Source organism: Sus scrofa, chromosome 6 (genome assembly GCF_054392235.1).
Source record: "Sus scrofa isolate SSC_HxYL_T2T_F1_AM1 chromosome 6, Sscrofa_HxYL_maternal_Yorkshire_Landrace_v2.0, whole genome shotgun sequence".
Lineage (NCBI taxonomy): Eukaryota > Metazoa > Chordata > Mammalia > Artiodactyla > Suidae > Sus > Sus scrofa.
The window spans coordinates 85,494,898-85,518,036 of NC_139388.1; the positions used below are offsets into that span (position 1 = coordinate 85,494,898).

Consider the following 23,139-nt stretch of genomic DNA (forward strand, 5'->3'; position numbering starts at 1 on the left):
ACTGCAAGTGTGAAACAAACACCCTTATTACTAATACAAGTTGATACTGCTATGTTGATTTGTGCTTATACACCAGCAGCTTTATCCACTACTGATTGCTTTTGCATCATCAGCACAAATGTCGCCACAGTGAAAAAGGCAAATGTATTTGAAAATAGTTTGACTTTGCAAATCCTCTTTAAACTTGGCAATCAATTTAACTCTTCGATGTAGGTGAAAGATATACAAGTACTCATAATACTATTCACTCAACCATTAAATAAGTTTAGAAACTTAAAAAATAAGAAGGAAAAAAGAAACCATAAAAATCCTCAGCTATTTTAAAGAACAAAAGAAAATACTTGCCCTTGGAGTTCCATCATGGCTCAGCAGAAACAATCTGACTAGCATCCATGAGGATGCAGGTTCAATCGCTGGCCTTGCTCAGTGGGTTAAGATCTGGCATTGCCTTGAGCTTCGGTATAGGTTGCAGATGCAGCTCACATCCAGCATTGCTGTAGCTGTGGTGAGGCCAGCAGCTGTAGCTCCAACTGGACCCCTAGCCTGGGAACCTCCATACATTGCAGGTACAGCACTAAATTTTTAGAAAAAAAAAAGAAAGAAAGGAAGGAAGAAAAAGAAAGAGAGAAAGAAAGGAAGGAAGGAAGGAAGGAAGAAAAGGAAAGAAAGAAAGAAAGAAAGAAAGAAAGAAAGAAAGAAAGAAAGAAAGAAAGAAGAAAGAAAGAAAGAAAGAAAGAAAGAAAGAAAGAAAGAAAGAAAGAAAGAAAGAAAGAAAATACTTGCCTAATATTAATAACCATATGGCACAGCAGTTTTTCCTTGAAAAACAAAAAAACAGTAGAGGAAATTAATTCACTGTCCAGCTTTATTAACCAGTAAAGGCTCAATATGAAAACTCAGCTCCCTGTGTTTGTTTCAAGAATCTTGTAATAAGGAACTGTCACTGGCAAAACAAATACCCATCCATGTTTTGAGCTGAATATATTTTGGAATTTACAATTTTTTTTTAGATTTTGGGAAGATGGTATAATAGGGACTAGGGCAGGACCCAGTAGGCAAATATAACATTTCTACAGTTCAAGAGTCATACAAAGTAGGATAAATAAAGATTATAAATAGATTCACTTTAGTTCAGGTCAGGTTTTGCCATAAAGTGAATTATGTTTTTCATTTTTAAGTGCTTTTTGGTTTTGGAATTGCATATAAAAAACTGCGGACTCCTTGAGAATATGCTACATTCCTATTCAAATCATTTCATCAGTATATTTGTAGCCATTTATTGGGATCAAGGGGTTAGGTAAAGATTTGAGATTTTCAACAAAGTTTTATTTGTGATTCCAACAGAGTTGCATATTACATTGACTATTTTGAAAAACCATTATTAATGGGAACAGGTAGTTAGGAATAGACACAGTGCCAATATAAATAATTTTCATTAGGAGTCAAAACAACCAGAGAGAACATGGGTTGGGACAGTGCAACCAGTGGTGCTGGACTGGAATCGTTATAATATATCATAGGGTAGCCACTTCAAGACCTCAAAGGTATATATAACTCTCTAAAACTGAAATACGCCCCTGAAGGAAGGAAAGATGATTAAAAGTTAAAAAACTATGGCGTTCCATGGTAGCAGAGCAGGTTAAGGATCCAGGATTGTCACTGCTGTGGCTCAGCTTCGATCCCTAGCCCAGGAACATCAGCACGTCACAGGCATGACCAAAAAAAAAAAAAAAATTATGTTCTTAAAAAAAACTATGCATCAATTTACATCTAAAATATGCGGCAAATATGTCAGTTCTACCAGATGCTACAAATTAATTAGGAATCAGAATTTGAAATTATTGTAGCCCTTAGTTGAAACACTGGCAAATTCCTGATACTACATCTTAACTAGAATTTAATAATCCATGGCAAAGCAGCATTCTGGAAACAGTAGTCAACTGAGTCCAGGACACCTCAGTTCTCATCTCATTTCTGCCACTAACTAGTTACATAGCCTGAGTCAGGATCACAGTAAATACCCAGCAAATGGGATGTTAAATCTATGAACTTTTTTGTACAGCTAATTCAACTGAAATGGAGGACCCTGGATTAAAAGATCTTTGAAGGTCTCTTTTAATCTATGAATTCTTTAACAGAACCCAGGTTTATTAATATGACTGGAGCTAATCAGAATTATGACTAGTTTTAAAAAGAGAGAAAGTCCTTGATGGAAGGGGGGGGGGGCTTTCCAGCAAAGGTAACAACAAGCAGAAGAGGTCTGTGTTAATAAATGGGATGGAGGGAGATCAAGATGATGGAGCAGGAGTAGGAGGATGCAGGCCTGGCCTCCCTCCACGAAAACATCAAAAATATATCTAACGTGTGCAGCAATTCTCACTGAAAACAAACTGGAAACTGGCAGAAAACAACCATGACCATAATAAATAGTGAAGGGATAAATGTAAAAGTGTAAAATATGGCAACAAAACCACAAAACACGGGAGTTCCCTTGTGACTCAGTGGGTTAAGGATCCAGTACTGTCACGGCTGTGGCTCTGGCTACAGCTGTGGCACAGATTAGATCCCTGGCTCTGGCTACAGCTGTGGCACAGATTAGATCCCTGGCCTAGGAATGTCAGTATGACTTGGGTGCAGCCCAAACCAAAAAACAAAACAAAACAAAAAAACACAAAACATGGGGGAAGGGATTAAAAAATACAGATCTTTTTTAAGAACAGTGAGTTGAGGTATATAATCTGACTTACTATGCATGTGCCCATGAGCCCCCGAGGACCTTATCAACTCAAACAACTCCTCCTCGGGAGTTCCCGTTGTGGCTCAGCTGTAACGAACCCAACTAGTATCTATGAGGACATGGGTTTGATCCCTGGCCAAGCTCAGTGGGTTGAGGATCCAGCATTGCCGTGAGCTGTGGTGTAGGTCGCAGATGCGGCTCAGATCCCACGTTGCTGTGGTGTAGGCTGGGAGCAGCAGCTCCATTTTGACCCCTAGCCTGGGAACTTGCATATGCCACAGGTGCAGCCCTAAAAAGCCAAAAAAATCCTCCTTTACAGAGAAGAAAACTGAGACCCCCAAAAGATTACATGATATGCCCAAGTTCATGTTATCTGGGGGTGACATTAGGACTAAAACTCAAATTTCCCCCAAATTCCAGCCAAAGGCTCGCTACCTTTCCTATAATGTAAGGCTTCTAGAACTTGTACTTCAGTGCTACATGTAGTGTGATAATTGCTTCAATGAACATATGCTCTTTCAGGATCTTTAGTTCTACTACATCATATAGATGTATGAGGTGGACAACAAATTCTAGGCAAAAAGATCCAGAAAATCAGAGAATACTTGCAAATCATATACCTGATAAGACACTAGTAACCAAAATACTGAGAACTCTTATAAATCAACAATAAAAAGACAACCAATTAAAAAATGGGCATAGGATTTTCATAGGTATTTCTCCAAAGGGGATATACAAATGGCCAATAACGATATGACAAGACACTCCAACACTGTTAGTCATCAAGGAAATGCAAATAAAAAAAAACCAATAAGAAACCACTTCACACCCACTGGTATAGTTACAATCAAAAAGGAAAATGAGAAACCACTTCACATCCACTGGTACAGTTACAATCAAAAAGGACAGTGACAAGTCTTGCAAGAATGTGGAGAAATTGGAACCCTTTTTACATTGCTGGTGGGAATGCAAAATGATGCTGTGCAGTGAAAAAAAGTTTGGTAGTTCCCCAAAAATTTAAGCACAGTTACCATATGACCCAGCAATTCTATTCCAGGTATATCTGAAGAGAAATGAAAACTTATGTTCATACAAAAACTTGTTCAGCAATCTTTATTCATAACAGCCAAAAGTTAAAACAACCCAAATGTCTATCAATTGACAAATAAACAAAACATGATATATTTTTACAATGGGATATTAGTAAGCCCTAAAAATGAATGAAGTACTGATACATGCCACAATATGGATGAACCTTGAAAACACTGCAGTAAGTGAAAGAAGCCAAGCACAAAAGTCTATATATTGTATTATTCCATTTATATGAAATGTTTAGAAGAGGCAAAACCAGAAATTTAAGGTTATGGTTATGATTGCCAGAGATTGAAGGCAGGAGAGAAGTAAAGAGACAAATAATGGGCATGGGATTTATTTTTGGATTGATAAAAATATTCTGAAACTAGATAGTGATGATGACTGCATAAACCCTGTAAATATACCCCAAAAATGAATTATACACCTTCAAATGGTAAATTTTACAGTATGTGAATTATATTAATATATATGTTTTGTTTTGTTTTAAAACACACACAGAGACACCAAAGTGAACTTCCCACTCATTCCCTCTCAGATTGGGAAAAGAAAAATACCAACACAAGGTTAAAGCATCAGTCTCAGTATTTACTGAGAAAGTCATGGGCTATAAAGTGGGAATTCAGAGATACTCTGTTCTTTTCACGGTCTATTTAAAGTACAAAGGTAGGCAAATAATTTTAACAATGTGACATATCCACAACAAAAGGTGTAGGAAGTATAGAAAATGATTTATTACAGAGTCAGGAAAAGTTTCATAGAAAAGAAGATGTCTAAATTAGATTTTTTTTTTTTTTTTTTTTTTTTTAGGGCCGCACTTGCGGCATAAGGAAGTTTCCTGGCTGGGGGTTGAATCCGAGCTGTAGCTGCTGGCCTTCGCCACAGCCACAGCAATGAAAGATCCCAGCCATGTCTGCAACCTACATTGAAGCTCATGGCAATGCTGCATTCCCCAACCCACTAAGCAAGGCCAGGGATTGAACCCACATCCTCATGGATACTAGTCGGGTTCGTTACTGCTAAGCCATGATGGGAACTCCTAAATTAGATTTTAAAGGATGAATTGAAGTTCTCTCCAGGGAGATAATGGGAGCAAAAATACTATATTATCATATACATATATATGTAAATACACACATATATATAATACACTTATATCACATATCAGTCCATGCTGTGTCATAATGGCATTTAGAAGTGGGACAAATCATTTCTCTAGAGATCTAAAAAAGCTTCATAGTAAAATCTAAGCTGATCTTTGAGAATGGGTAGAATAAGATTATGTATAAAAAAAAGTATTGATATTGAGAAAAACTGAGAAAATAATGAATCATGGGCAAAATACAACTAGAAACGCACATATTTAGCTCAGCACAGCAAGAACAACCCAAAGAGACTGCTAAAGTAGCACTAACTAGGTGCTGGTGTGATATGACCTGGGCAGCATTTTAATTTGTTTCTTCCAAAGATATACTGCCTATAGGATTTCAGTTTCCTCAGTTGTTTTCTGCACACATAAATCTATGTACCAGGTATATTTCTTTCTATCCTCATTTAATCTTCACAACAAACCTGAGATAAGTTATAATACCAATTTTAACGAGGAACTCAACTTCAGAAAGGTTAGTTAACAGCTCACAGTACTCTACCTATGCATTCTGTTCACTGTCATAAATTCATTCTCTCAATTAATCCTTAAAACAACCCTAACAACCAGGTATCATGAGGATTCTATTTTGCAGATGAGAAAACTGAGACTTAGGAAATTTAAACAATTTATCCAGGGTCACCACATTGGTATTAAAAGACAGAACTGGGAAGTAAATCCAGGCCTGCCTGATCCTAAAGTTTTCTTTAATGCTTCATCTATCCTTAATCATTATTCAGTCTAATTCAATATGCTTCAGTTTTTATACTCTGCATTTCCAGTGACTAGAAGTATGGAAATACCTCTTACACGAACAGGCACAATATATATTTGCTGAAGACATGGTTTCTATGTATTAAACCTAAGAGAAGGCTAACAGCCCGAGAAATGCAAGCCAAGAAAAACCCCAGCCAAGAGAAATCCCAGCACAAGGACTTCTCAAAAATTCTTTTCTCTTCAGATTTTTCCAAGGGGTAGGGAAGAACCTCCAATGCCACAAAGTAGACTATAACAGCAGACCCCTGAGGGAGAGATGCGAAGAAATCTTTTCATCAAAAAGATGGGAAGAGCAAGTCTGACCTCGATCTGGTTACAGCAATGCAGAGATCATGCAGTACACACTGCAGCAAAATCAGGTGCTGACAGCTGAGATAACAAGCCTCATAAGGCAACAACAACAAAACCAGAAGCTCTCAGATCTAAACAGCCACAGGAAACTGAAACAGGACAAAAGAGTGGAATTCAGTTGAAGCACTTCAAGAGTTAAATCCGTGAAAAAACTCACGTCAGCAACAGCTCATGCTGGTAACTCACGTCTCCCACTCATTTTACCTTGCTTTCCCACACAGAAAAGGTAAGCTGTTTTCTCAGTTCCCAGAGAATCCGATACCCTTCAAATGTTGTTTCTCAGCTTGCTAGATGGCTAGACTAGGATACAGGCATGACGCAGCAACATCCTCCTGTCCCCCTTCTAACAGCAAGAAGAGAATCAAGGACAAGAAGGAAAAAAATGAGTAGCTGGGACTGATTCTCCTTCTCATTCCAAACACCCCAGGTTTGTCCTACTTATACAAGAGATGACTGCTATGACACTCATTACAAACCAATTTTTCTCATTCAGATTAGGGTCAAATAATCTTTTTTTATTTAAAAATTTTTCATATTAAAGTATAGTTGATTTACAATGTTGTGTCGATTTCTCCTATACAGCAAAGTGACCTAGTCATAAATATACACATTCTTTTTCTCATATTATTTTCCACCATGTTCTATCACAAGAGACTGGGTATAGTTCTCATTGCTTATCTGAATTATTAAACGGAATAATACTTTTATTCCATTTAATTTTGTTCTGATATCCTTACACAAGTTTCTTAATGGATTTCGTATTTGTCATATGGGACTAAATATGCTAAATTCCAGATCTTACCTATCTCAGAGAAATGTTATTTGAAGGAAATGCAGTTTAAAGTACTTGGTGAAGTTAAAAAGCACAATATAATACAACAGTTAACATTTATTGTGCGGTTACTTTGTGTCATTCTAAGCCCTAGGCATGAACTCCTTTATTCCCACAATCCTGTGAAGTAGATACAATATATCCCAATTTTCAGATGAGTAAACTAAGGTACAAAGGGGTAGAATCCTATCCAAATTTACACAAATATCTCATGAAAGAGTTAAAATTCAAACCCGGAGTTCCCGTCGTGGCACAGTGGTTAACGAATCCGACTAGGAACCATGAGGTTGCGGGTTTGGTCCCTGCCCTTGCTCAGTGGGTTAACGATCCGGCAAGCTGTGGTGTAGGTTGCAGATGCAGCTCAGATCCCGCGTTGCTGCGGCTCTGGCATAGGCCAGTGGCTATAGCCCCTATTCTACCCCTAGCCTGGGAACCTCCATATGCCGTGGGTGCGGCCCAAAGAAATAGCAAAAAGACAAAAAAAATAATAAAAATAAATAAATAAATAAATAATTCAAACCCAAGCCATATTGGTCAATATATGTGAGTGTATATTTCTAAATTCATGTAATGTGCAATGAAAATTATGTTAGAATATTATAGCACATGGCTTAAGGAAGCAACACAATAATCTAGTCAAATATTCAATAAATGTTTGAATTCTACTTTGTTCGCACTACCATATACCATCATCCATGTGCATTCTGAGATTAACATGTAACAGATACATTTACGTGGAACAGAGACTCTGGAGTCACAATTTGTCACTTTTTATAACAGCACAGGCAAGTTACTCAACTGTGCCTCAGTGTTCTGTATAAAACAGAGATAACACCTACCACAAAGAATACAAGCTACACTGTATTTCTTACATGTCAAATGACATGCTACAGAACCCCTCAAATTAAAATGGTGGGATAGTCTTAGAAATCAATTACTCCACCTTCTCATTTGACAAATCTGACGCCCAAACTGTAAACTGATTTGCTCAACTTTATATAGCTAGATAATGACAAAGACTGAACCAGAACCTCCAAACCCAGTCCAAAGCTCTTTATCATCTCTCTGGGCTGAATAATTCCACTTCCTGTCAGGGCAGGTGATAAATATCAGAGGACAGAGAGTTATTCAAATCTCTAAGAATAAAAAAAAAAAATTCAGCACGCAAGTCTTCAACATTCAATTTAACATAGCAAAACAAAACAAAATAACAAATAAGACATGGCATTACTCGTGGAGTTCCCATCATGGCTCAGCAGAAACGAATCTGACTAGGAACCATGAGGTTTGCAGGTTGGATCCCTGGCCTCGCTCAGTGGGTAAAGGATCCAGCATTGCCGACCAGAGCTGGTCAAAGACACGGCTCGGATCCTGTGTGGCTGCAGCTATGGCTCCAATTCGATCCGTAGCCTGGGAATCTCCATATGCAACAAGTGCAGCCCTAAAAAGCAAAAAAAGGGGGGGGGGGGCATTACTCAGTACTGTTTCCTTCTCAAAAAATCACATCATCTCAAAAAACTGCTCTACTACATTTGTATTAGGTTAACCACATTTGCTTACGCTACTCCTTTCTCAGCTATCTCTGCAACATTCTGCAACTGTCTTGGCAAACTCGGGTCAAAATCCTAATAAACTCTAGGGAACTGTCACAGCACAGTGTTACTATAGCAAATACTCTTGAAAATAAGTAGGGCTTGAAAATTCTCTTATACTAAGATTCTCAGTGATTTTTGCTATGATAGAATCCAATCTCTTTTTTTCAGAAATAACTTTCCATGTAAATCAAACTAAATACTTAAATAAGATAAAAATTTTCTCATTAAGGCCACTAACTGGATTTATTCACTAAAATTCCTGCAAAATTTGGAGCCTTTCAAATCTTACAAGAGTTTATCAAAGAACTCAATGCATATCACTCTTTGCAAAAGTCTGCTCTAAAAAAGACATGGCTGTTTTTAGGTATTACAGAGTCAAGACTAGAATCTATTTTACACACAAGCCATAGCAGGATAAGGGAGAGAGAAAGAGAAAGAACAGGAAGACTGGCAAGTCAAATCAATTATTTACTTAAAGGTCCACAGGGTACTATAAGATGCACAGTGCCAATGTGCTCCACCCCTTCTCTGCTAGTCAGCACAGGCCACAAGATGAACACCAGAGTCCAACAATCAGCCAAATTTCAGACAAAATGGCCTTACCAGGCTAGAGAGATGAGGCCAAACACACATATTTTTAATTCCTAATCAAAGACCAAAGGTTCAAGGAGGAAGATTATCAATATCTTAAATATTGCAGGGAGATTAAGGATCAAAAGATTGACTATGAAAATGCCAGGTAATAACATATATGGGAAAAGAATATGTATATGTATGACTGATTTACTATGCTGTACAGTTGAAACTACCACAATGTTCTAAGTCAACTATACTCCAATGAAATTAAGAAAGAAAGGAGAGAAAGGAAGGGAGGGAGGAAGGTGTGTGAAGACATGGATATTAGATCTTCTGAGAGGGCCTTTACAGTGTTTGGGACAGAAGCAAGACAGGAAGTGTTCAAGAATAAGCAAGTTAGTATATAAGAAAAAGCTTTATGGGCGTTCCCTTTGTGGCTCAGCGGTTAACAAACCCAACTAGGATCCATGAGGATGTGGGTTTGATCCCTGGCCTCAATCTGTGGGTTAAGGATCCGGCATTCCAGAGAGCTATAACAGCTGTAGCTCCAATGTGACCTAGCCAGGGAACCTCCATATGCCATGACAGCCAAAAAAAAAAAAAAAAAAATTGGAGATATTGAGAGAAAAGACTTAAGCACCTAGGACTTGACTCACATTTGTGCACAGGTTCTACCAGACCCAGTAGAAGTAGCTAATAAAAAAACATCAGGAGTGAGGTGGAAAGGGATGGGGCTTAGATTTATAATATTGAGGAAATAGTAAAAATAGAACTTGGAAGTAATAATCAACAGCAAACATCAAGAAGGGTAAGCTAAAGAACTTTATGGCTAGAGTTCCCGTTGCAGCGCAGCAGAAACAAATCTGATTGTTGACCATGAGATTGCGGGTTCAATCCCTGGCCTCACTCAATGGGTTAAGGACCAGCATTGCGGTGAGCTGTGGTGTAGGTCTCAGATGTGGCTTGGATACTGTACTGCTGTGGCTGTGGTGCAGGCCGGCACCTGTAGCTCCAATTCAACCCTTGGCTTGGGAACATCCACATGCGGGTGTGGCCCTAAAAAGAAAAAGAAAAAAAAAGAACTTCATGGCTGCAGATGATGAAAGAATGAAAAAGGGAACAAAAAAAAAAGCAAGTATCACTGACAGTGAGCCTCCATTATTAATGACATTTTCAAGTAGAATGATCTTCAGTCCCACTTTCCCAGAAGACAGACCCTGAAACTTCCTTTAATTTCATTTGCCAAGATTAGCAATTTGCTGAACTGTGTCAAAAGTTTGGGGGGGGTGTTGTTTTCTGAATAGAATATTTGTTGTTTTTTTTTTTGCTTTTTAGGGCCGAACCCTCAGCATATGGAGGTTCCCAGGCTAGAGGTCTAATCGGAGCTGCAGTTGCCAGCCTACACCACGGCAACGCAGGATCCAAGCCATGTTTGCAACCTACACCACAGCTCACGGCAACGCCAAATCCTTAATCCAATGAGCCAGGCCAGGGATCAAACCCACAACCTCATGGTTCCTAGTCAGATTCGTTTCTGCTGTGCTACATCGGGAACTCCCAGAACGTTTGTTTTTAATAAGGATTTGTTGAGAGTTCTACAAAAGGATATGAGGGACATTATCCAAAAGACAAATGGATGTAACTGACTAGAACTAGGGCTACAGATCCTATTTGGGCTTTTAAGTCAACCCCGACCCACCACCACTCATAAAGACAGGATGGAAAAGGAAAGATAGCAGCAGTTAATATTTAGGTAGCACTGGGAATGTCCACTGTGGCTCAGTGGGATGGGTAGTGTCTTGGGAGCACTGGGATACAGGTTCGATCCCTGGCACAGTACAGTAGGTTAAGGACCAAATCTGATTCTTGGCCCAGAAATTCCTTATGTCGAAGGGCGACCAAAGAAAACCGAAAAAGAAAAAAAAAGTTGGAGTAGCATTTCACTGATCTGAATTACTCCCTTTATCTCAAATAATCCATATTTTATTCCTATTCTTATATGAGGTCTAATCCAAAAATAAACTAGTATGAAGAACACAGGTTTTGTGTCATGGGGATCTAGCATCCTACCTCCACCAGTGCCCCTGGGATACTTCGTAAGGCCCTATGAGCTTCAGTTTCCTCACCTATAAAGTAGGAATAATTGTACCTATTTAAGAAAGTAGCTAGAAAGATTAAAGAGTTAACAGACATCTGAAGTTCCCTCATGGCACAGCGATTTAAGGATGCAGCATTACCACACCGGTGGCACAGGGTGCAACTAGTTTGTGGGTTTGATCCCTGGCTCAGGAACTTCCACATGACCCAGGTGCGGCCAAAATAAAAATAAAATATAAATAAATTTAAGGGAGTTCCCATTGTGGCTCAGTGGGCTAAAGACCCAACATAGTCTCCTTGAGGATGCAGCTTCATTTCCTGGCCTAGCACAACAGGTTGGGGATCCAGCACTGCCACAGCTGTGGCTTAAGTTGCAGATGTGGCTCAGATCCGGTGTTGCTGTGACTGTGGTGTAGGTCTCCACTGCAGCTCCTTTTCTGACCCCTAGCCCAGGAACTTCCATGTGCCACAGGTGTGGCCATGTTAAAAGAAATAACACCTAAAGTAACTAATGCATTCCAAAAATTCTGGTGCAGCTGATAATCTAACTAATGATGATTGTTGTTTACTGAGGTACAATTTCCATAACTAAGAACTTATATAACGTTTAGTGACTTGAAACATATTTTCCCCAAAATGAGTATTATTTCCAAAATAAAAGAAATCTTTTAACTCTCAATTCAATCCCAGGGCAATATTAAGAGACTTTCAACACACTTCAAATAGATGGAGTTATAAAAACACATTGATGTAAAGTAGTTAGAGAATTTGAGGCAAAAGGCTGTCTCCCCACCTTTTCCCAACTTGCGTTACCTACTATCACAACCACTCCTCAGCTTTACCAATCCTATAATCTTAACGTTATCATTACTTTCTTTCTCTACATCATCATCAAATCCTACCCAATCCTTCTTCAAAACTTTTCTCCAACGTATCCTTTTTTTTTCTACCTCTTAAATTCAAGTCTCAATAATGTTCACACATAAACTTCCACAAAAATTCTTAACTGGCTTCCTTTCTAATAATCTACATAGTACTTCCCGATTCATCAGTCTATTAATTCCAACTTTATCAAGTCATGGCCCTACTTAGAAACCCTCAATGATTCCCAAACATTGGCAAGATCAAGTCCAAATTCCTTAGCATAACTTTCAAAACTGTTCATAATCTGACTGAGCATTCTTCACTAATCTTATCTCCTCCAAGTCCATAATCTAAGTTCTATTATAGGATCAGACAAATATTCTAGAGTTCAATCAATAATACAAGTTTGTTCCAATCTCAGGATCACTACTCTTGCTTTGCCCTAGACTGGAAAACTATCCTCCTCCCTTTCTGCCTATTCAAATCCCATCCATCCATCACTGTAAAACTCTGCCTCTGTGAAGCCCTCACAGACTACTTCAGCCCAGACTAATCTCAGTAAACTCTGATCTGTCATTTTGACATAAGTTAGTTGCATAACAACTGACCTCCTACTAAAGCAGTCACCATTGTACCATAAACTCAATGGTATTTTCACCAAAAAAATACTAAACTAAACTTTTCATAAGGCTAAATTATTCCATATAAAAAAAACCTCCTATCATCTGAGATGATGTCCTTTCATTACGGTTTTAAAATGTTCCATCTTTTACAAAATGGTGGTATTAGATGAAAATATTGTTTTTCACTTTCATGTCCTTATTGGAAAAAAAAAAAAAAAAAAACCTCTTTTGAAATATGACTGATTTTAAGAAACCCAAGCTTTTGGAACCACAAGTCTGCATCCCCTATTTTGGCATTTTTATAAGGTCCAAGACTGTTTTGGAACTGTTTTAAAAACTAGATACTTGGAGGTCCCATTGTGTACCCAACTAGTTAGTATATCTGTGAGAATTCGGGTCTGATCCCTGGCCTTGCTCTGTGGATTAGGTATCCAGCCTATCTGGCATAGGCTGGGAGCTGCAGCTCCAATTCAGCTCCTAGCTGGGAACTTCCATATGCTGCAGGTGCAGCCCTAAAAAGGAAAAACAAAAAAAAAATAAACAAAAACTAGGCACTGTCTCCCCAATGAGAATTTTTAATTCCTTAAGAATGAGGACCATGTACTGTATTTCTTTTGTCCTTTTGTTTTCTTCACATTAATTAGGCCTATGTTAAATATAAAACAAGTACTATAAACAAAAAAGAATTAACAAAATTACTGGCTTGTTTTTTGTTTTTCACATTTAACTGGTTTCTGTTTTATTTTTTTAACTCAATGAACTTCATTACATTTACAGTTGTACAACAATCATCACAATCCAATTTTATATCATTTCCATCCCAAACCCCCCAGCCCATTCCCCCGCCCCCCAACCTGTCTCCTTTGGAAACCATTAAGTTTTTCAAAGCCTGTGAGCAGTATCTGTTCTGCAAAGAAGTTCATTGTGTCCTTTTTTTAGATTCCACCTATAAGTGAGAGCATATGACGCTGGTGTCTGACAAACTTCACTTAGCATAATTTCTAGGTCTGTTTGGTGTGTTTTTTTTTAATAAAAGTTTTTCTTTCCAACTTCTTTATTTAATGATTTTTTTCCATTATAGTTGCTATATACAGCAGGATCTTACTGCTTATTCACTCCAAATGCAACAGTTTGCATCCATTAACCCCAGACTCCCAGTCCATCCCAGTCCCTCTTCCCTCCCCTCCCCCTTGGCAACCACAAGTCTGTTCTGCAAGTCCATTAGTTTCTTTTCTGTGGAAAGGTAGATTTGTACCATATATTAGATTCCAGATATAAGTGATATCATATGGTATTTGGCTTTCTCTTTGTGACTTACTTCGCTTAGCATGAGAGTCCCTAGTTCCATCCATGTTGCTGCAAATGGCATTAAATTATTATTTTTTGTGCCTGAGTAGTATTCCATTGTGCATATATACCACATCTTCTTAATCCATTCATCTGTCGGTGGACATTTAGATTGTTTTCATGTCTTGGCTATTGTGAATAATGCTGCAGTGAACATACAGGTACATGTATCTTTTTCAAGGAAAGTTTTGTCTGGATATATGCCCAAGAGTGGGATCACTGGCTCATATGGTAGTTTTTTTTTTTTTTTTTTTTTTTGTCTTTTTGCCATTTCTTGGGCCGCTCCCGCGGCATATGGAGGTTCCCAGGATAGGGGTCAAATCAGAGCTGTAGCCACCGGCCTACACCAGAGCCACAGCAACGCAGGATCCGAGCCACGTCTGTGACCTACACCACAGCTCACAGCAACACCGGATCGTTAACCCACTGAGTAAGGGCAGGGATCAAACCCGCAACCTCATGGTTCCTAGTTGGATTCGTTAACCACTGCGCCACGACGGGAACTCCTCATATGGTAGTTCTATATTTATTTTTCTGAGGTATCCCCATACTGTTTTCCATAGTAGTTGTACCAATTTATATTCCCACCAACAGTGTAGGAGGGTTCCCTTTTCTCCACATCCTCTCCAGCATTTGTTATTTGTTGAGTTGTTAATGACTGCCATTCTGACAGGTTGTGAGGTGATACCTCAGAGTAGTTCTGATTTGCATTTCTCTAATAATTAGTGATGTTGAGCATTTTTTTCATGTGCTTGTTGACCATTTGTATGTCTTCTTCAGAAAAATGTCTGTTCAGGTCTTTTGCCCATTTTTTGATTGGGTTGTTGGTTTTTTTGCTATTGAGTTGTGTCAGTAGTTTGCATATTTTAGAGGTTAGGCTCTTGTCAGCTATATCATTTGAAATTATTTTCTCCCATTCTGTAAGTTGTCTTTTTGATTTTTTTATGGTTTCCTTTGCTGTGCAACAGCTTGTCAGTTTGATCAGGTCCTGTTTGTTTTTTAAAGGCTACATCCATGGCATATGGAAGTTCCAAGTCCAGGGACTGAATTCAAGCCACAGTTGAGACCTCCACAACAGCTGCAGCCACACCAGATCCTTTAACCCACAACACCAGGCCGGGGATCAAACCCACTCCCTGGCAGCATCCTGAACCACTGCAGTCAGATTCTTAACCCACTGCATCAGAGTAGAAACTCCTCCTGGCTTTTAAATTTAATATGAAACTAACTATAGATATAACTGAAGCCTGTGTTCTTTGTCTCCTTTTCACTCTGCTTCCCTAAAGATTCTCTGCACGCTTGTGGACTGTACCTCCCAATATTTCTGCTGGAATCCCACTCCTTCTGGACATGTTTGTTTTTAAGGGCCACACCCAAGGCATATAGAAGTTTCTGGGCTGGGGGGTGGACTCAAAGCTGCAGCTGCTGGCCACAGCCACAGCAACTCCGGATCCAAGCCGCATCTGTGAACTACACTGCAGCTTGCTGCAAAGCCAGATCCTTTAACCTACTGAATGAGGCCATGTCCTCATGGATACTAGTTGGGTTCTTAACCTGCTGAACCACAATGGAAATCCTGGATGCCTCTCTTTATAATCTGAAATTTTACCCCTCAATTACCCTTATTATGTCTCCCTACTCCATTAACTGCCTTATCCATCTCTTTTTCCATCACACTACTTTAAGATCCTGAGGTCTCTTTCAAATTGTCTTGGGATCTAGTCTTAAAACAAATATCTAACAAAATTGTCAATCCTCAAGTTCCTATTAAAAAAAACAAAAACTGGCATTCCATAAACCTACCAAGGATCATTACTTTGTTATACAAATACCCTAGCTACATTTGTAACATTTTCGATATTGAACCAGCATCTATATATTCTGTAACAGTCTACCATTTTAAAGACACTTACTGTATCTTTAAGTTTAAAAGACCTAAAAAGGGTATTCTTCCTATTCTAAGGAATATAAGCCAATGTTGCCTCGTATACTCAAGGAATAATGATCTTAAATTCACACAGTTCATAATATCATCTTGTGTCCTGGTTTGAGCAATGTCAAATGTTAACATAGAAGAGCAAGCTCAGAGGCAAATCCTAGCTTGCTATTCAACAGCCATGTTGACTTCGGGCAAACTGACCTCACATCTTAAGGATTTTTTTCATCTATTAAACAGGGATAATTAACAGTTATCTATCCCAATAAGGTTGTTAAGAGGGAGATTAAATAAAAACATAAAAAGCACTTAAGTACAGTGGCTGGCACATAGTCAATAAACATTAGTTTTTATTATTAGTCCTCAATAAGAAAGAATTCTTAGAAAATTTTTCAAATACACGGCTTAAATGAGTTGCATATTCTTTTTTTTTTTTTTTTTTTTTTTGTCTTTTTAGGGCCTAACCCACATATAGAGGTTCCCAGGCTAGGGGTCCAGTCAGAGCTATAGCCCCCAGCCTATAACAGAGCCACAGCAACTCAGGATCTGAGCCGCATCTGCAACTTACACCACAGCTCACTGCAACGACAGATCCTTAACCCACTGAGATAGGCCAGGGATCAAACCTGCATCCTCATGGATACTGGTCAGGTTCATTACCGCTGAGCTGCTATGGAACTCCTCTTTTCCCTCCTTTTTAAAAACTTTCTTTTTTAGGAGTTCCAGTTGTGACGCCATGGAAACAAATCCTAGTAGGAACCATGAGGTTTCGGGTTCAATCCCTGGCCTCACTCAGTGGGTTAAGGACCTGGCACTGCCATGAGCTGTAGTGTAGGTCACAGACATGGCTCGGATCTGGCACTGCTATGGTTGTGGTGTAGGCCAGCAGCTGTAGCTCCAATTCAACCCCTAGCCTGGGAACCTCCATGTGCCGAGGGTGCGGCCTCAAAAAGCAAAACAAACAAACAAACAAAAAAAAAACTTTCTCTTTTAGACAAAAAGGACTAAGTTTTAAAAAGCTATAAATAAAACCATGTTGATACTAATATAACATAATGCTTTCATCAGAGAGAATTTCAATTTGACTATAACAAAAGGTAAACAAGTTATATTCACGCAATTACTCTTACTTAGAGGTTTAAAATGAGTGCTGTTGGAGTTCCCATTGTGGTGCAGTGGGATCCCCAGTGTCTCTACAGCACCAGCAGAATGCAGGTTCAATCTACAGCCTGGCACAATGGGTTAAAGGATCTAGGGTTATGGTGGCTGTGGCATAGGTAGGTCACAATTGTGGCTGGGATCCAATCCCTGGCCTGGGAACTCCATATGCCACAGGACAGCCAAAAAAGAAAAACAAAAACAAAAACAATTAGGGGAAGGCTCAAAACCTTTGAAACTCCATTTGTGGAGTTCCTGTTGTGGCTCAGCAGGTTACAAGTTATGAACCTAACTAGTATCCATGAGGATGTGGGTTCTCTCCCTGGCCTCACTCAGTGGGTTAAGGATCTGGCATTGCTGTGAGCTGAAGCATAGATTGCAGACGTGACTCAGATCTAGTGATGCTGTGGCAGTGGAATAGGCCAGGGGCTGCAGCTCAGATCTGACCCCTAGCCTGGGAACTTTCATATGCCACAGGTTCAACCATAAAAATTGTAAGAAGGAAGGAAGGAAGGAAGGAAAAGAAAGAGAGAAAGGAGGAAAGAAACTCCATTTGTAAGATTCTCAAAGACAAGCATCACATGCAAAACATAAAACCTCAGTCTGGATTCACCTTTTAGAATTACACCTCATTTAGGATCAAAAACAATGTTATTACTCACTTCATTCACCAGACGTCTCTCCAAAAGTTAAATATAACTCAACTCCCCTTATATGAACATGTATCATGATTAGGAATATACAATATGCTGTATAGACAAGTTCAAATATACATATTTCCATTCTTTCTCAGATTCTTTTCCTATATAGATTAGTATAGAATACTGAGTAGAGTTCCTTGGGCTATATAGTAGGCCCTTGTTGATTACCTATTTTATTATATTTTGGTCTTTTTTAAAGAGATGGAGTTGGGGTAAGAAAGGAAATTACTCCAGCTTAGTTTATCCATTCTAAAACATCCTGCTCTGGAGTTCCTGTTGTGGCGCAGTGGTTAACAAATCCAACTAGGAACCATGAGGTTGCAAGTTCGATCCCTGGCCTTGCTCAGCGGGTTAAGGATCGGGTGTTGCCATGAGCTGTGGTGTAGGTTACAGACGTGGCTCGGATCCTGCGTTGCTATGGCTCTGGGGTAGGCCGGCGGCTACAGCTCCAATTCGACCCCTAGCCTGGGAACCTCCATATGCTGCGGGAGCGGCCCTAGAAAAGACAAAAAGACAAAAAATAAATAAATAAAACATCCTGCTCTAATCACCTTGATTATAACCTATTTATCAAAAACTTCAACATTTGATTAATGTCATTCCCCTAAAGATAAAAATCTGACACTGAAGTAATTCATGCCAAGATTTCAGCAACTGGAAATTTTTTTTTTTAAATCCTAAATCTGACCCTCAACAGCTTTGTGACACAAGACAAGATACACTGCTCTGTGCTCCAGTTCCTCATCTAGGGAATGGGGCTAAAATAATAAACAATATACATATTTCTTGGGTGTGGTGAGGATTAAATGACATTATGTGCCTGACACATAGAAGGCATTCAATAAATATTTGCTGAATAAATGATTAAGTGAATAAAATGCTTGGGATAGTACCTCATAAACAGCTACTACAATTAATGTTATAATAATCACTTGAGATTTTACCTGGAATAAGCAAAAGTAAATGGCTAACAAATATTAATATCACTATCCCAATCTCTGCAACCAATGTTTTTAAATAATCTTCAAAAATTATTATGGTTTTAAAATATTCTCATATGTTGTTATAACATCAATAGTCCCAATTCCCAATTGCAGGGTTTCTTTTTAAGTGATGAAAGGCTAGGTAGAACATCCAGAAATTCTCTCTCCCTCATATACCAATTAAAACCATATAACCAGTGTTTGTGCTAAGGATGAGCCATTCAAGTATATATTTATTTACTATAGATACAAAAGAAGTCAAACTAGTCGCCGAGAAAGTTCCTTTGCTTTATCAGAAATTAAAGTTAAAATTCAGCTTTTAAATTTTCTTTTGTCTCCTCTAGTTTGCCAATCTATAAAGAGTATTATCTGACTTTTAGACTAAATCATACTAATTTTGAAAATAATAAAGAGAAGGAACTTTTCTTCTATTCTTTGGATAAACAAAAATACAAGAATAAAACCGAAATAATGACTAATATTTACTATGTGCTAACATTATGATCTAAGTGCTTCTATATGTTAAATTACTGAATTCCCACAACCACTCTCACCATTTTAAAGATGGGGAAATTGAAGCTTTTCTGAGGCTACTGAACTGGAATTGTAGAACTTTAAATAACCATATAAGATGAAGTGCTGTTTAACCAAAATGGTCAAAGAATGAAAACAAAACACAAATGAGAATCAACTATCAAAGAATCAGAATACAATAAACCACATTAATAAAGCTTGACTTGAATAAAATCTAGTAATTCAGAAATGTACTCTTAAGATCTCATAATGTCTAGAAGCCAACATTATGAACAATTCTACAGAGTATAGAGTATATAAAGTGTAGGAGATTGGGCTGAATACATACTAACTTTGTGTAATCTATTCTGAAAATTACTTTTTGTAATGAATTCTTCATCATTTACCTCCTCACATTTCAACAGAAAATTTTTGGAGTTCCTGTCTGAGGGGAGTGCCAGCTAAGACTAACTTAGCTTCTGATCAAGAAACTTCTGATCAAATTAGGTAATTAAGATACAAGATAACCAAGTTAACCAAGAACACAAGGAATACTGGCATTACAAGTCACAAGATTTTTGAGAAAGGAAGAAGCTTCCGATCCAACTAAGTAGATAAGATACATGCTAGTGTGACTTACCAAGAACATGAGAGGTAATAAATGTCACAAAACTTTTTTTTTTTTTGTCTTTTTAGGGCCGCACCCTTGGCATATGGAAGTTCCAAGGCTAAGGGTCTAATTGAAGCTGTTGCTGTTGCTGCCGGCCTACACCACAGTCACAGCAACACAGGATCCGAGCCTTGTCTGTGACCTACACCATAGTTCATGGCAATGCCGGATCCTTAACCCACTGAGCGAGGCCAGGGATCGAACACACAACCTCGTGGTTCCTAGTAGGATTTGTTTCTGCTGCACCATGACGTGAACTCAAAATGTCACAAAATTTTGAAGAGACTCGTTATTGCTAAGTTAGGAGAGACTTCAAAGAGGGGGAATTGAACTGAGCCTTGAGGGAAGGAAAAAATAAAATAATTAAACAGCATAAGAGAAGAAAAGGACAAAAGATAAAGGAAATAAAGGTGCTGAATTGGGAATGCGGTCTTTAAATATTTATTACATACCTACTGCGTGTCAGTCACTGTGTTAGGTACTAAGTATACACTCATGAACAAAGCAGATGAGTTCCCTGCTCCTGTGAAGTCTATGGGGAAGACAAACAATAATCAGGCAAACAGATATATCATTATAATTGTAATAGGTCCTAAGAAGGGAGGCAACAGATGCCAGTAACAGGGAATAATGGGAAAGGAGTAGCAGAAAGATGATGAGGGAAAGTATCTATGAATCATAAGGTGAAGCCTGAAGGAGGCAGCCAGGCCAAGAGCAGGGGATAAAAGAGTGTACAAGGAAGAAATAGTCATAGGTACAAAGGCCCTGGGGTAGAAAAGAAGTTGCCCTTAAAAACAGCCAGCTGGGAGTTCCCGTCGTGGCGCAGTGGTTAACGAATCCAACTAGGAACCATGAGGTTGCAGGTTCGGTCCCTGCCCTTGCTCAGTGGGTTAACGATCCGACGTTGCCGTGAGCTGTGGTGTAGGTTGCAGACGCGGCTCGGATCCCGCGTTGCTGTGGCTCTGGTGTAGGCCGGTGGCTACAGCTCCAATTCGACCCCTATCCTGGGAACCTCCATATGCCGCGGGAGCGGCCCAAGAAAAACACAGCCAGCTGGAGAGCCCCTGTGTCTCAGCCGATTAAGGATTTGGTGTTATCACTGCAGTGGCTCAGGCTGCTGCTGTGGCACAAGTTTGATTCCTGGCCCCTCGAACTTCCTCATGCTACAGATGAAGCCAAAAATAAACAAGTAAATGCTGAGTCTGGAAAGGGAGTTATGCAATAAAGCATGAGTTATAAATTCCTTAGAAAGTAAGGAGGTATCTCTAGAAATTAAAAAATGAGTAGATGAAACACCAATGCCTAAAAAGGTTAACAACGTTTGTTATCTTTTAGCTTATATTTTAACATGGTATTTTCAAACTCTTCCCTTGCTGCCCAACAACAGTGTAATGAAATAGAAGATCCTAAATTTGAATATCAATTATATCCAGAGTTCTCTTCATGGCTCAGTGGTTAACGAACCCAACTAGGAACCATGAGGATGCAGGTTCAATCCCTGGCCTTGCTCAGTGGGATAAGGATCAAGCGTTGCCATGACCTATGGTGTAGGTCACAGATGCAGCTCGGATCCCTAGTTGCTGTGGCTGTGGTGCAGGCTGACAGCTGCAGCTCTGATTTGACCCTTAGCCTGGGAACCTCCACATGCCACGGTTCAGCCCTTTTTAAAACAGAAAACAAAAAAAAAATTATATCCGAGCTGAAATCAATGGTGTACCCCTCGATAGCTCTGACAATAAATGCTCTGAGCTTGGCTCCCTCATTTAAAGAGGAAAATGACTACCTGATAGCATTTTCTATCACCACCCAAAATGTTGAGTTGGTAGACTTGTATCTTTTTTTTTTTTTTGGTCTTATTGTCTTTTCTAGGGCTGCACCTGCGGCATATGGAGGTTCCCAGGCTAGGGGTCAAATCGGAGCTGTAGCTGCCGGTCTATGGTCTACACCAGAGCCACAGCAACACCAGATGCGAGTTGCATCTGTGACCTACACCACAGCTCACAGCAATGCCGGATCCTTAACCCACTGAGCAAGGCCAGGATCGAACCCGCAATCACATGGTTCCTAGTCGGGTTCGTTAACCACTGAGACACAAAGGGAACTCCTAGACTGGTATCTTAATTAACATTTCCTAGTGGTACATAGAGGGTTGATGGGTCTCTATCCTCAAGATTCACAGGTGGGAGAAGAAGGTTATAAGAGTCAACATACAGAAATAGAATGGATAAAGAAAAATGAGAAGGAACAAGATTAAAATGAGGCTTCCTCCATCAGTTTAGTTGCAGAGGTTGCAAGCATTTTCTACGACAGAGATTTGAGCTAAAATAGACTGGGACAGGTTCAGTGACTTGAGAAGTTATGAGAAGGAGAAAACAATGTTTTCCCAACAAGACACAATTTCTACCTACTGTATTCCCTTTGTGGAATATTAGCTAAAACAAGTTAGAGATTAACATTAAGGATATTCTGTCATAGGTGAAAGGGCAAGGCCTTTAATCATTTTATAGCATCCCCACCCTTAAGAATTATTTGAACAACCACATGTGTAAAGCATAGCCAAAGAGGTTAAGTTTTATATTTCAAAAGCTACCTTTTCAAAAAAGAAACAAAAACAAAAATTTGACTTGTTAATAAATCTTAAGAGTAAATTCTTTTTTGGCAGTGCCCGCAGTATGAGAAAGTTCCCACACCAGGGAATTAACACAAGCCATAGCAGTGACAACGCCAAATCCTTAACCTCTAGGCCACCAAGGGAACTCCAATCTTCGAGTAATTTTTACTTTCCCTGCTGTGTACCCCCTGACCTAAAAGTAATAAAATCTTGGTTCCTCTTGAATTTATCTTTCTGCTGATCTGACAAGTGCTCCCATCTCTCTCTCTCCCTCTCCTACTCTTCTCATGCATCTCACCATTAAATGCCAATAGTTTCCCTATTTCCTACAAAGTAGAAACAGTGATGCTCCAGTATTCACTCTCATCTCACCAGTATTGCTTCTGAACATATAGAACTTCCCAACATTCCCAAGGACCACTCTGTTAACCAATACCTAAGAGATAGCACAGCTTAAACAATAAAGGTGGTCGTGGTGATTACACAACTGCTATGTATTTGTCAAAGCTCATCAAATTATTCACTTCAA

General features: G+C 39.1%; 1 protein-coding gene across 7 annotated transcripts in view; it reads right to left on the reverse strand.

Moving 5' to 3' along the window:
* LUZP1 (leucine zipper protein 1) overlaps positions 1 to 23,139 on the reverse strand; it is a 139,069-nt gene that overhangs the window by 66,692 nt on the left and 49,238 nt on the right. The window lies entirely within an intron of this gene.